This window comes from Antechinus flavipes, chromosome 4, assembly GCF_016432865.1.
Source record: "Antechinus flavipes isolate AdamAnt ecotype Samford, QLD, Australia chromosome 4, AdamAnt_v2, whole genome shotgun sequence".
Taxonomy (NCBI): domain Eukaryota; kingdom Metazoa; phylum Chordata; class Mammalia; order Dasyuromorphia; family Dasyuridae; genus Antechinus; species Antechinus flavipes.
Genome location: NC_067401.1, coordinates 312910426 through 312924286, shown reverse-complemented (window position 1 = coordinate 312924286; position 13861 = coordinate 312910426). Strand labels below are relative to the sequence as shown.

The 13861-nt window shown below is 33.4% G+C and overlaps 1 protein-coding gene across 1 annotated transcript in view; it reads left to right on the top strand.

The window, feature by feature from the left end:
• Positions 1-13861, top strand: part of ARHGAP18 (Rho GTPase activating protein 18) — a 161749-nt gene that overhangs the window by 65216 nt on the left and 82672 nt on the right. The window lies entirely within an intron of this gene.

Here is a 13861-nt window from a genome sequence, read left to right as displayed (position 1 = left end):
TTGTTATTTTTTATAGTATAAGTCTATCATATTAGTATTCATCAGTAGATTGCAAGTTCTTTCAATATAAATTCCTTGGAGAGACAGAGGCTGTCTTGTTTTTGTCTTTGCCTTTAAGAAGTGTTGAATTGACTATACAGCAAAATTGGTGTAGCTATTTTGCATTTGGTAGGCACACGGTTTCCATTTGTTGTTTTTCTTATAAATAATACTGTTAGGAGTTTATTTGTAGAGAGAAATCAATTTCTCCTTCTAATGACATTGTTATGGTGTATTCCTGGTACTGTGGTTATTGGATCAAAGAGTATGAACAGTTGTATTTTTTTTTTTTTTTTAGTTTTTATTGTATTATTCCACACTTCTTTTTTAAAAGCTTGTAGCAATTTCCCACTGTTAGCAGAGTAATTGTATACTGATTTCTCCATAGTCTCACCAACACTGAATCTTAATGTTTTGTCTTTGCATCTTCTAAGTTCTAGTACAGTGCTTTGCACATTGAAGAGACTCTATAAATATTTCAGTTGAATTAAATTGAAATGAAACCAAATACTTTGATTATAAGAACTGAAAGACTTATGGTAAATACTGATGGACCTACTCTTCAAAGATGTGTGTATGTTGCCATTTCCGAAAGAGTAGGTTGTCCTTGTCTATCATGGTTTCATTTTTGCTGCTATATTTATATTCATGTACGCAGTGTTCTTTATTCTCAGCTTTATTTCTGTGACCTTCAGAAAAGCCATTTTTTATATCTACGGGCTTTATATTGAGCAATAGTTATGCACAATGATTATTAATCTCCTGACTTGCTTCTTCAGGAAGAAATTTTCAGAGGACCTTATTCTTAAAGGAAGAGAGAGCTTCAATAATCTCATAAACTATGATTTTCTGCATTGGCACTTTGTTGGGGAGGAGGGAGGAGAGATTATGTTCTCCGCAGTGTGGACTAAGGCACCAAGCAAAGCATCCCTTGAGAAAGAAAGAACTCAAGTTATCCCTTGGTGAACTTGAAATCTGACCAAATATCTTTAAAATTTAGTTATTACTATGGGGAGTTATTTGCTGTGTGAGAGTGGTGGGGAGATACTTGGATTTGGATTGGGCCCAGGACTTAGAGTAGCTTAGCTATACAAATCCTACCTGTTTTCCTAAAGGAAAAGTATTCCCCAATGCACAGATAAATTGGTCTTGCAGCTAATTATAATTAGCAATGTCTATAAAAGTCCACACCACCTATGTGGATATTGTAGGCTGTCGAAGATGAATTCTACTTTCTTGTAAATATAAATTTACGGTTTTAGTATTCATCTCTGATTTAATTCTTTTTTTTTTTTTGATAATTTAGAAGAAATTCTAACCTAATTGTTCCTCAATTCAGCAAACATGTAGCTACCCCACAGAATATAAAGATTGATAAGATGTATCTGCCTTCAGGGATCTCATCATTTGGTATCTGGGGAAGATAGAAGCACATAAATAGCAATGACATGAGGTAGAATATGATAGGACTACAAAAGAAGTACTAAGTGTTTTGGAAAGTTGAAGAAAGAAGATATACCCATTTGGATCAGAGAAGGCTTCATGGAGAAGAAAACAGCTTTTAAACTGAATCAAGGATGGATAGGATTTTGATAGATAAAGATGAAGGAACAAGATATTCCAGGAAGTGGAATAACTTGAACAAAGAAATAATAGGAGGTGGTGGGGAAATGGGAGAATTGGAATACATTATTTATAGGAAAAAAATTTTAAACAACCTATATTTCCACCATTTGAGGAATGCTAAGCAATTTTTGAATGAAATAGAATGTGATTGGGCCATAAAGAGAATAAATGCTACTAATACAAATAAATATGGGAAGATATATATATATATATATTACATATATATGTATGTATACACACACACACACACATATAAACTTAAACAAAGTGGAAAAAGAAAAACAGAAACAATATCTCAAGCAATTCCCTTCCCCCAAATAATTGATAATGTGTCCTATTCTACTGACTGCAGCTAATAACAGTAACAAAACCTGGGAAATACAGAGAGGAAAAAGTGTCCTAGGCAGAAATTTTTTGTTTCATACTCATCTTTTTGAATTAATGCTGAACTCATTTGGTCATTTTCAGTCGCATCCAACTTAGTGTAAATCTTTTTGGGGTTTTCTTGGTAAAGATCCTTGAGTAGTTTACCATTTCATTTTTCCAGCTCATTGTATAGGTGAGAAAACTGAGGCAAACAGAGTTTAGCGATTTGTCCAGAAACACAAAATGTAAACAGCATCAACAAAAATAAAGTTTAATAGAAAAACAATAATAAAATGTGAAACAATTAACTTTGAAAACCCCATCTGTTAATTTTAATGAAATGGTAATGAAAATGTCTTATTTCTATGCCTTTTAAAATTATGACAAAATAATATTTCATTGTCCTTAGAGAGCACAGTTCTGTAGTCCTTCAATTTTTTTAACATGTGTTTTATAGTCCACTTTGACTAAAGAGAAAGGTTAAAGATGTCACAGGAGCCAAAGATGAGAGGATAAATTAAGATCATTCAGTAGAGGTCTCTGAATATTCTATTTTTTATTTAAAGTCTGTCTCCATTTTTTAAATATGGTAAAGAATAGTGAGATTTCTAAGTATCTTACTTAAATCAAGCAGGTGTCCTGAAGACAAGCAGCTGTTAAGATCTCCAGATCAAAAGTATAAGAGAATTAAATCTCTGGAGGGAGAACATTCTTGACTCAGCTATTCTACAATTAAAGATTTAAAACCATATTCAGGCAAACTCATCAAAATTTAATTAACTGTAATGATTTTAAAAAATGATACTTGGCGTTTCATAGGACAATATAGTCTAAAGATCTAGTTTTAAGTATACTGTGTCTATAAGTAAATCACTTAACCTCCTTGAACATGCTTTGTCATTTAAAATAAGGATGACTGTTTTTGCACCTCTTAATTCATTCAGTGGTTGTGGTTATCACATTATATATATAAAACACTAAATACTTTGTAAACCACAAAGCTTAAAAGTATGTTATTATCATTATTATTGTCATTTTAGTCTTAACTATTATGTTTCTTCATTATGGCTCCACTTAATTTTTTTTTAATAAAATTCATTTTACTTTAAAAGACTAAAAACCACAGAAGATTCAATGAAGTGTCTAAGACAATAAGATAAAGATGTTTGCTGGATAGCATAATCATTCATTCTATTTATTTATTAAGTGTTTATAACTCTATACCAGATACTATGCTAAGCACCAAGCACTGAAAGAAAAGCAAAAGATCTTTGCCTTTATGGAGCTTGCATTATAATATGGGAAAGAACAAGTGAATAAGACAACGAGACAGAAGGATGCAAGGTTAGCTTAGAAGGGAAATTATAAAAGTTCTGGAGCTGAAAGGCAGCTTGGGTCTTTTCTAGTCCCTTCCTTTTATACATGAAGAAACTGAAGTGAAATGATGGGGAAAGTGATTTACTTAAATGAATTCAAGTCCTTATTCTATCATTAAGCTTATCTCCAGTTATTTATATGCTATCCTTTTGCCTCCCTTTAGGCAGAAGTAACAGGATGCTGCTAGAGATGGTGGCATATGTGTATTCCAGAAAGTTAGAACCTCAAACCAAACACTTGCTTACTTCATTTTTGTATGACTTATTTGTCAGTTGGCTTGGAAGTTGAAAAAGCACCTTGTTGTTGCTTACTTGTATCAGTTATGTGCGATTCTTTATTGACTTCATTTGGGGTTTCTTGACACAGACACTGGAGTGGTTTGCCATTTGCTTCTCCGGGTGATTTTACAGATGAGGAAATTGAAACAAACTGGGTTAAGTACCTTGCCTATTATAAGCCAACTAAAATGTTTCGGGGGCTGGATTTGAACTCACATTTTCCTGACTCCAGCCTTGTGCTCTATTCATTGTACCACATACTTGCCAAAAAACAAAAAGCCCCTCACATTGTATAAAAACTGTTTCTGAATGAAGGAGATTTTATAACTAAAGTCAGCATAGATGTGGAATAAGCAGTTTTAAGCATAGATTAAAACAGGGGCAGCTAGGTGGAGCAGTGGATAGAACACCAGCCTTGAAGTCAGAAGGATCTGAGTTCAAATCTGGTCTCAGACACTTAAAACTTCCTGGCTGTGTGACCCTGGGCAAGTCACTTAACCCTAATTGCCTCAGCAAAAAAAAAAAAAGCATAGATTAAAACAGTGATCTCCCAAGTGGAAGGTATTCCCAGAATGTCTCTTTCTAGTATCACATCCCTAAAGGAATTTCGACTGAGCAATATTGATGAGTAGGGGCTATTTGATAGTATATTGGAGCTGGCAGGCAGCTAGAAGAAACAGTATATGAAGTTCTGGGCCCAGAGTGAGGAGGGCCTGAGTTCTAATCTAGCCTCAAAGTGTATAACCTGTTTGCCTCAATTTCTTCAACTGTAAAATAGACAATAGAAAGAAATGGCAAACCACTTCAGTATCTTTGCCAGGAAAACCGCACTAAGGTCACAAAGAATTGGATATGACTAAAAAATAAAACAAAACAAAACAGCTAACTTTAACAACCACAACTGGTGGATGCCTGCTAATCTGTTATTTTTGCTTATTCTATCATCAAGCCAAATAAGATATTCTTGTCTTTTTTTTAAATGATGCCTGGAGTGGTAGGGATTTCATATACTTTGGAGTCTTGTAAAGTAGAGGATTTTCTTTGTTTGCTTGTTTGTTTGTTTTTTTGGTTAGATGGTTTTTTGTTATGTATCTCTTCAAACCAAATTTTTTGTAGTGTTTTTTCACTTTGCTCTTCTTCACAGTTTCCTTTTGATTGATTGTTCTCCTTGCTTGTGCTTTTTTTTTTTTTTTTTAATGTCAATTGTTCTCCACTTTTACATCGTAACTGAACTGGCATTCTGATATCCTTCAAGACAAATCAAATCTGATCTTCTGCAGTAGGCCCCTTTCCAATTCTCCCCATTATTAAAGTTATCTTTTCATTTTCACTCTGTAGATTTTGAATGTATAGAGTTATTTGAATTTTGTTTTTCCCCTTGAGAATGTGAATTTCTTGAAGCCAGGGGCTACATTTTTTGGTAAGCACTTAATAAATGCTTTAAAAATGATTTTTAATAAAGCCATTTAAAAAATTACTATATTATTATATAGTATCTTTCTATTCTTTATATAAATACTTTTTAAGATGAAGGAAAGCAAAGAAAAAAGAAGAAAAAAATTGGTATGACTGTTCTACATAGCTTGTTGATTACAGATCAAAAATATTTTTAAACATCTACTGTGTGCCTGACACTGTGCTAAATGCTGGATATTCAAAAGAGGCAAAGTGTCTGTGCCAGAGACAACAGGGAGACAAATATATACAAAGCAAGCTATATATAGGGTAGGAGAAAAAATTGACAGAGGAAGGTCACTGGAAAGGCTGGGGAAGCTTTCCATAGTGAAATTTTTGACTGGGAAATTTTTTTAAAACCTAGAAGGTTTGTGGTTAGAGGAGAAAAGGAAAGCATTTTAGGTATGAGAGTACAGCTAGAGAGAATTGCCAGAACAAGAGATGGAGTATCTTATTTGTGGAATGGACAGAAGGAAGTCACTATCACTAGATCCAGGAATTGCCAGGGAATAAGATATATGAAATTTTAGGTGAAGCAATTAATCACTTCAGCAAAATTGCATAATACAAAATAAACCCACATAAGTCATCAGCATTTCTATATATTGCTAACAAAATTCAGCAGCAAGAGATCGAGAAATTTCATTGAAAATATAAAATAATTGGGAGGTTGCTTCCCAAGACAAAAATCAGAAACTAAATGTCTACAATTATACAACACTTCATTCAAATAAAGTCAGATCTAAACAATTAGAGAAATAGTGTTTATGGGTAGATTAACCCAAGATAACAAAAACATTCTACCTAAGTTAATTTAATTATTCAGTACCATAACAATCAAACTACCACAAAATTATTTTATAGAGCAAGAAAAAATAAATCTGGAAGAATAAATGAAAAATATAAAGGAAATTAATGGAAAAAAAATGTGAAGGGAAGTGACCTAGTAATACCAGATCTCAAATTGTATCACAAAGTGATATATTGAAGCAATCATATATAGACTAAGAAATATGGTGAATCAGTAGAATAGATTAAGTGTACAACACACAGTAGTAGTAAATGATCATCGTAATATAGTATTTGATAACTCCTAAATCTATACTTTGGGGACTAAACTCACTATTTGACAAAAATTGCTGAGAAAACTAGAAAGCAGTTTGGTGAATATTAGATATAGGTCAACATGTCACACCATATACCAAGATAAGGTCTAAATGAGCACATGATTTAAAATGACATAAACAAATTAAGGGATACCTGTCAGATTTATGAATAAGGAAAGAACTTACTGTTCTAGAGAACTAATATCAATGGACTGAAATGGATAATTTTGATTACACTAATTAAAAAAAGATTTTGCATAAACAAAACTGGTACAGGCAAGATTAGAAGGAAAACTGGAAACTAGGAGAATGGGTAAGAAACTTTTTCTGATAAATTTCTCTGATAAAGTCCTCATTTCTAAAATACAGAGAACTGAGTCATTTATAAGAATACAAGTCATTTCCCAATTGATAGAGAATTAAAGGATAAAACCTGAGCTATTTTCTAAGGAAATCAAAGGTATATCTAGTCATGTGAGAAAATGCTTTAAATCATTTCTGATTAAAGAAATACAAATTAAAAGAATCCTTAAGTACTACCTCATGCCTATCTGATTGACTAATGTGACAAAAAAGGAAAATAATGAGTGCTATAGGGAATGTAGAAAAATTGGGACACTAATGCATCATTGATAGAGTAGTGAAGTGCTACCATTGTAAAGAACAATTTGGAGGTATGGCCAAAGATGTAGACCCTTTGATCCAGCAATACCACTACTAAGTCTGTATCTTCAAGAGATCAGAGAAAAGGGATAAAGACATGTATTTCTTTTTATAGTTAGTGCATTTATAGCGACTTTTTTTGTGGCAGTAAAGAATTAAAAATAGAAAGGATGCCCATCAAATGAGAAACAGCTGAACAAGTTGTTGTATAATTGTGATGGACATTATGCTAAAGAAATGATGAGCAGCATAGTTTCCAAAAAACCTGGGAAGACAAAATGAAGTGAGGAGAACCAAGAGAACATTCTACATAGTAACAGCAATATTGTATGATGATAATCATACAATAATAATAATTATTATTTCTTTTTATTATTTTTTATTATAGCTTTTTATTGACACAACATATTCATGGGTGATTTTTCAACATTGACCCTTGCAAAAACTTCTGTTCCAACTTTTCCCCTCCTTCTCGCCACTCCCTCCCCTAGATGGCCGGCAGTCCCATACATGTTAAACATGTTAAAGTATATGTTAAATACAATATATGTGTATATATATTTATATAGTTATCTTGTTGTACAAGAAAAAAAAGATTTAGAAATAAGGTAAAAATACCCTGGGAAGAAAAACAAAAATTCAAGCAAACAACAACAGAAAGAGTACAAAAGCTATGTTGTGGTCCACATTCATTTCCCAGTGTTCTTATGCTGGGTGTAGCTGGTTGTGTTTATCACTGAACAACTAGAACTGATTTGGATCCTCTCCTTGCCAAAGATAGGATCAGAATTAATCCTCATATAATATTGTAGTTGAAGTGTATAATGATCTCCTGATTCTGCTCATTTCACTTAGCATCAGTTCATGTAAGTCTCTCCAAGCCTTTCTGTATTCATCCAGCTGGTCATTTCTTGCAGAACAATAATTTTCCATAATATTCATACACCACAATTTATTCAGCCATTCTCCAATTGATGGGCATCCATTCAATTTCCAGTTTCTAGCCACTACAAAAAGGACTGCCACAAACATTTTTGCACATACAGATGCATTTCCCTTCTTTAATATCTGGGGTATAAGCCCAGTAGTAACACTCTGGATCAAAGGATATGCACAGTTTAATAACTTTTTGAGTGTAGTTCCAAATTGCCCTCAAGAATGGTTGAATTCCTTCATAACTCCACCAACAATGCATCAGTGTCTCAGTTTTCCCATATCCCCTCCAACATTCGTCATTATCTTTTCCTACCATCTTAGCCAATCTGATAGGTGTGTAGTGGTATCTCAGAGTTGTCTTAATTTGCATTGCTGTGATCAATAATGATTTGGAACATTCTTTCATATTAGTAGAAATAGTTTCAATTTCATTGTCTGAAAATTGCCTGTTCATATGTGATGATAAATTGTCAGTGATTTTGCTATGTGATCAATACAATGATCCAAAACAGCACTGAAGGATTTTTGATGAAAGATGCTATTCATGTCCAGAGAAACAATGAATGGAGTCTAAATACAGATTAAAGTATACTTTTTATCCCCACTTTTCTCTCCCTCTCTCCCCTCCTTCTCTCCTTCTCTCTCTCTCTCTTCTCTCTCTCTCTCTTGCAACATGGCTAATATGTAAATATGTTTTGCATTATTTCCCATGTATAACTGATTATATGTCTTATCTTCATCATGGATGGGGGAAAGTTGGAAGAGAGGAAGATAAGTCAGAACACAAATTTTTTTTAAATGATGTTAAAGATAAAAAAATATACTTTTTTTTAAAGAAGAAAGGGAAAGAAAATAGAGACATCCATTGCAGACAGATTTTTTGAGGAGTTTAATAATTATAGGCAGAAGAAATATAAATCAATGGTAGTGGGGCATGGAAGGATCAACTGAGGGTTTTTTTTTTTTTTTTTTAGGATAGGGGAGATATAGACATAATTTTTAGAAAATGAGCCTGAGAGATTGAAAATAAGTGAAACAGTGGGAGTGAAAGAGGGACCAGTTTCTTGGAGGAAATTGGATGAAAGGGGACCACTTGAACAAGATTATGTGATACAGGTACGCAGGAGGAGATAGGGGCAGAACACACTAGAATGAAATGAGATGAGAAAGAGAAGTAGCTCATAGCAAGTGGCCTCATTTTTTTTTTTCTGTAAAAAATGAAGCAAGATTCTCACTTCAGAGAGTAAGGGAATAGGGAGCTATGGGAGGTTTGAGAGGTTTGGGAGAGTGAGAGCAATAGCAGGATTGACTTGTAGCCAATGAGGCACAATTGAGATTATGTAACCAATTTATAGTGGAAGTTGTCAGAATATTGATGTTATTTACTGTACCTTGATCAATAATTCACATGTAGGAACAAAGGCAATGAATTGTAGCAGTGATCCAAAGCTGAGGCTTGATAGTCCTTATTTGACAATATTGATTATATGGGACAGAGTCTATGAGTAAGACTCTTGGTGTCCTTGAACCTTCATTCTACTACTTAGGGAGTAAGGTGTGGTTTATAGTTCAAAAGAGTTAACTATCTTCTAACTGTGAATCTGACTTTTAGCATAATTTAATGGCTAGAAGAGAAGGATGGTGTTTGAAAATTAAGATGCACCAGAAAGAAGTATTGCCTTGGCTAATGACCTTAGAATCATTCCTCCCCTGTGTAAACCTGATTAATACTGTAGGCTCTATAAAAGAATGGTCCTTGCTCCTATAATGAAATCTTACTAAATTCTGTTTTTGTTTTTTGTTTTTTCTTTTGCCTTTCAAAAGCCAAGAACAGCTCCTTGGTAATCAGGACATATGAGTTATACTTCTAACTAGCCATATGATTTGACCTTTTGGAAGTCTTTACATCTCAAGGCTTAGTAAAATGAGTATGTTAGATTATATGGTTCCTGAGATCCATGTCCAGCTCTACTTCCCTGGTTCTATGAAATGCTGTGAAATTTTGGAGTGTTAATTCTGAGTTCTTTCTTTGTATCCCAGTATGCTTTGGAAAAGTACAATTATTCTTTTATTTCATAATTGTTTTGTTTTGTGCCCTCTAGACTCTCAAACATTTACTAAGAGGAGACAACCTTAGCCAGCTTCTTTAAAAGCACAAATAATCCTGATTTTTGAGAATAGTCCATTTTGTAAGCAGTTTTCAAAAGAGGTAATGAGGAATTGGTCCAGATTTAGGTAAATGTTTTGGGAAGGTAGATGTTATTTCTCACGAATACCTCTTGGTATATAGCTCACAAAAGTATGCCCATTGGCCTTTGGACACTTTAGTCTAAGCTTTTAATGTGAAGGATAGTTATTTAGAATTGCCCATAAAAAATGAACTTTGGAGTCCGAGGAAAATGCTTTTCTTCTCAGTCTGATGTTTACCACCTCGGTTTTCATGTTAACCGCTGTTCCTACTCACTGGGAGGTGCTTTTAAAACAGACCATTAAAAAAAAACAAAAAACACTAGGCTGTCTAAAAAACCTTTCATTTTGGAGCTTTTGCCCATCACCTTCTCTACACAACTAAGTGGAAGGTTTACTTTAATAAATACCACTATAATAATACTGATGGAATGGGGATGATTTTTCCATTGTACTATAATAGAATATAATCAGAAGGGACAAATAATTTAGTAATAAGCTGTTCTTCCGCTGTATCTCCTTATTTGTCCTTGTCAGATTGGACTTTTCTCAGTGGCATAAAGATCTTTATTTGACTATACTAATATTTTTGTCATAATGTGAGCCCTAAATGCCTTTGCCCAAGGGTGAATTTTGTATCTAGAAAATAAGAGACCTCCTTGAACGAGCATTTACAAAAAGGGTGACACTCATTAGCATAGGGCTGTCCTAGGCAATATTACTTTTTGTATTATTAAGAATGACCAGCATGCAAACAGAAATCAAACCTGTAAAATGTTGAGGGTTCCTGTAGTCTGAGGTAATTTGCTTCTTCTAAGAATGGTGTATGAAACCATGGGCTTATAAATTACATGGATGGGTTAGAAATAAAGGCATCCTAATTTTTAAAGTTCCTGTTAAGCCATCAACCTACAGAAGAAAAGTTTCTGTTGAAACATTTAAGTTTTCTTTTCTAGGTCATTTTTATTATGTGACAAATAGTACAGTAGCAGTCGCAAAGAATGGCTGCTGAATGAATTCTTAAACAAAGAGGATAGCAATGGATAATCCAGATTGTAGAAACAGATCTAGGAACTTTAATAAAGATCGCAAAATGTATAGACTGCTATAACTATTGATACTTTTGAAAATAATCAATGTGTCAAGGACATTACAAAATTTATATTGCAAACAGTGTTCTTTCAGTGATTCAAAAAAACAAAGAGGCCCCCTTTAGATCTACATGTGATTAACTGGTAATATTTTAGGGTCATAGATTTTAAAGTTAGACCTCACTTCAAAGAGGGATCTAGAAGCACAGACATGTGGAATGATTTGCTCTGGGTCATTCATTTCATTTCTTATTTTATAAGGAAGGAGGCACCCCCTGCAATGATATTAATTTTCTCTTTCTTTGAGGTTCCTGGCTTTAACAGATCCCATGGTCTACCTACTCACATGCTGGCTCCATGTATACATGGGCTCTCAGAGACCATTGGCTGTACTCTCTCACATGAAATTAGTTTACCTTTTTTAAAAAAAAAATTTTTTTCAGTTCCAAGTTTTCTCTTTTTTCCCCACTCCTCCCCCACTCACTGAGAAGGTAAGAAATATTACACCCATTATATTAGGAAGTCACACAAAATGTTTCTGTACTTTGTCAGTAAAATAACAAGTTATAATAATAATAATAATAATAATAATCTCCTCCCCTCTGAAACTCTGCCTTTCCTCTTCTTCCCCTCTCCCAATGCAAGGAAAATCAAGAAAGGAAATAAAAATATTTCTCAATCTACATTTAGAGACCATCAGTTCCTTACATGGAAATGGTTATAATCTTACATTATGAATCCTTTGGAACTCTGGTGTTTTACTATATTGATCAATGGTATTAAGTCTTTCAAAGTTGATTATCTTTACAATGTTTCTGTTACTGTGTATCTTGTTCTTTTGCTTTGGTTTATGTTTCTTTGCTTCAGTTCATATAAGTCTTCCCAGAATTTTCTGAAACACGTCATCACATTTATATACTATAACTTATTTAGTCATTCTCCAAGTGATGGGCCTTTTTTTCCTTTACACACACACACACACACACACACACACACACACACACACACACATACATATATACCCTGGATCTACCTTTTTACCCTTTTGATGTGATTTTTTTTCCCCCTGAGGCAATTGAGTGACTTGCTCAGGGTCACACAGCTAGGAAGTGTTAAGTGTCTGAGATCAAATTTGAACTCAGGTCCTCCTGACTTCAAGGCTGATATTCTATCCACTGTGCCACCTAGTTGCTCTGATTGTGTGTGTGTGTGTGTGTGTGTGTGTGTGTGTGTGTGTGTGTATAGCATGATGAATATGGAAACATGCTTAAAAGAACTGCAGATTGCTTGATGTCTTGGGGAGAGGGAAGGAGAGAGAAAAATTTGGAACACAAGGTTTTGCAGAGGGGAATGCTGAAACTATTTTTGCATGTATTTGAAAAAATAAAATATTATCAAGGGAAGAAAGAGGGACTGTCTTCTAACTAATTCTTCTCCAGCTTACATTGTTTTTTGTTTCCATTTGTCAGAGCCCTCTCATGAGTTATTAGTTTCTATTGAATAACACTGAGCATTAATTTCTAAAGCAAAGTGACCTGGACCATTTATAGAAGGCAGGAGTGATTAGTCATTGCAAATAAATATACTAATCTACAAGACCAGTTTTGCAGTATTAATATGCTTACTTGACCACATTAGCAGTGATTATGTTTTTAGTATTATTGCCAGTATGAAAGAAAAATTCTTCCTACCAGAAAATAGATTGATTTTTTAAAATATATAACTTAAAAAAAAAGGTTTAGTTAATGCAGAAAAGAGAACAGGCTGCATGGTAAATGATAAATTTATATGGTAGCTGGGAAATTTTGAACATCTAATGAGTGGGGTATGTTAAAAGAAAAAAAAAAGGTCTATACATAAAACCAAGCAAAAAAGATATACAGAGGTATGGTCTGATCTTTTTCTTAATCAAGTAACTAAGAGTAGACTGTCTCTGGGTAAGAATATATTTTTAATATTTTAAAAGTATAATTGAAACAACTTATAAGCCTTAAAATTTATAAATATTTGCAAATTCAAATTATTTTCAACTAAATTGGATTTAAATTTGTAGAATAAATAAGGTGAAATCACTTTTAGTTATGCCATTTGATATACTCCTGTCCTTTTTGCCTACCTACTCCTCCTTTACATCGAGACAAATGATCTGACTTATTATTTTGCTAAGAAGGCACAGGATATTCATCATGAACTCTCTTATCTTTCATTCTTTACACCCTCAAGCCTTTTAAATCTCTTAATCTAGCCTTTTCTTTTTTCTTCCAGTTTCAGAAGAAGATGTGATTTTCTTCCTATGATTGTGATCATGATCCCACCTTATCCTATCTCCTTTGGGATATTTTTCTGTCAATCATTACTTGTCATTTATGAAAATCTGATATTTAATTAAATTTATAGAATTGGCACATATATGAAACTAATAACCATTCTCTAATAGATAAATAGTCAAAGGACAGTAACAGTTTTCAGAAGAAGAAATGCAATGGATCATCATCTATATGAAAACATGTTTTACATCACATAATAAGATAATAATAAGAGAATAAGAGAAATACAAATTAAAGAAACAAACTGATGTTTTACGTCAAAGCCAGCCAATGACAAGAAGAAGACAGAAATAATATTGGAGAGGCTGTGGAAAGATAGGAAGACTAATCTACCATTAGTGGAACTGTGAATTGGCCCAACCAACTCTTGAAAACAATTTAGAATTATGAAAGAAAAGGTACTACGATTT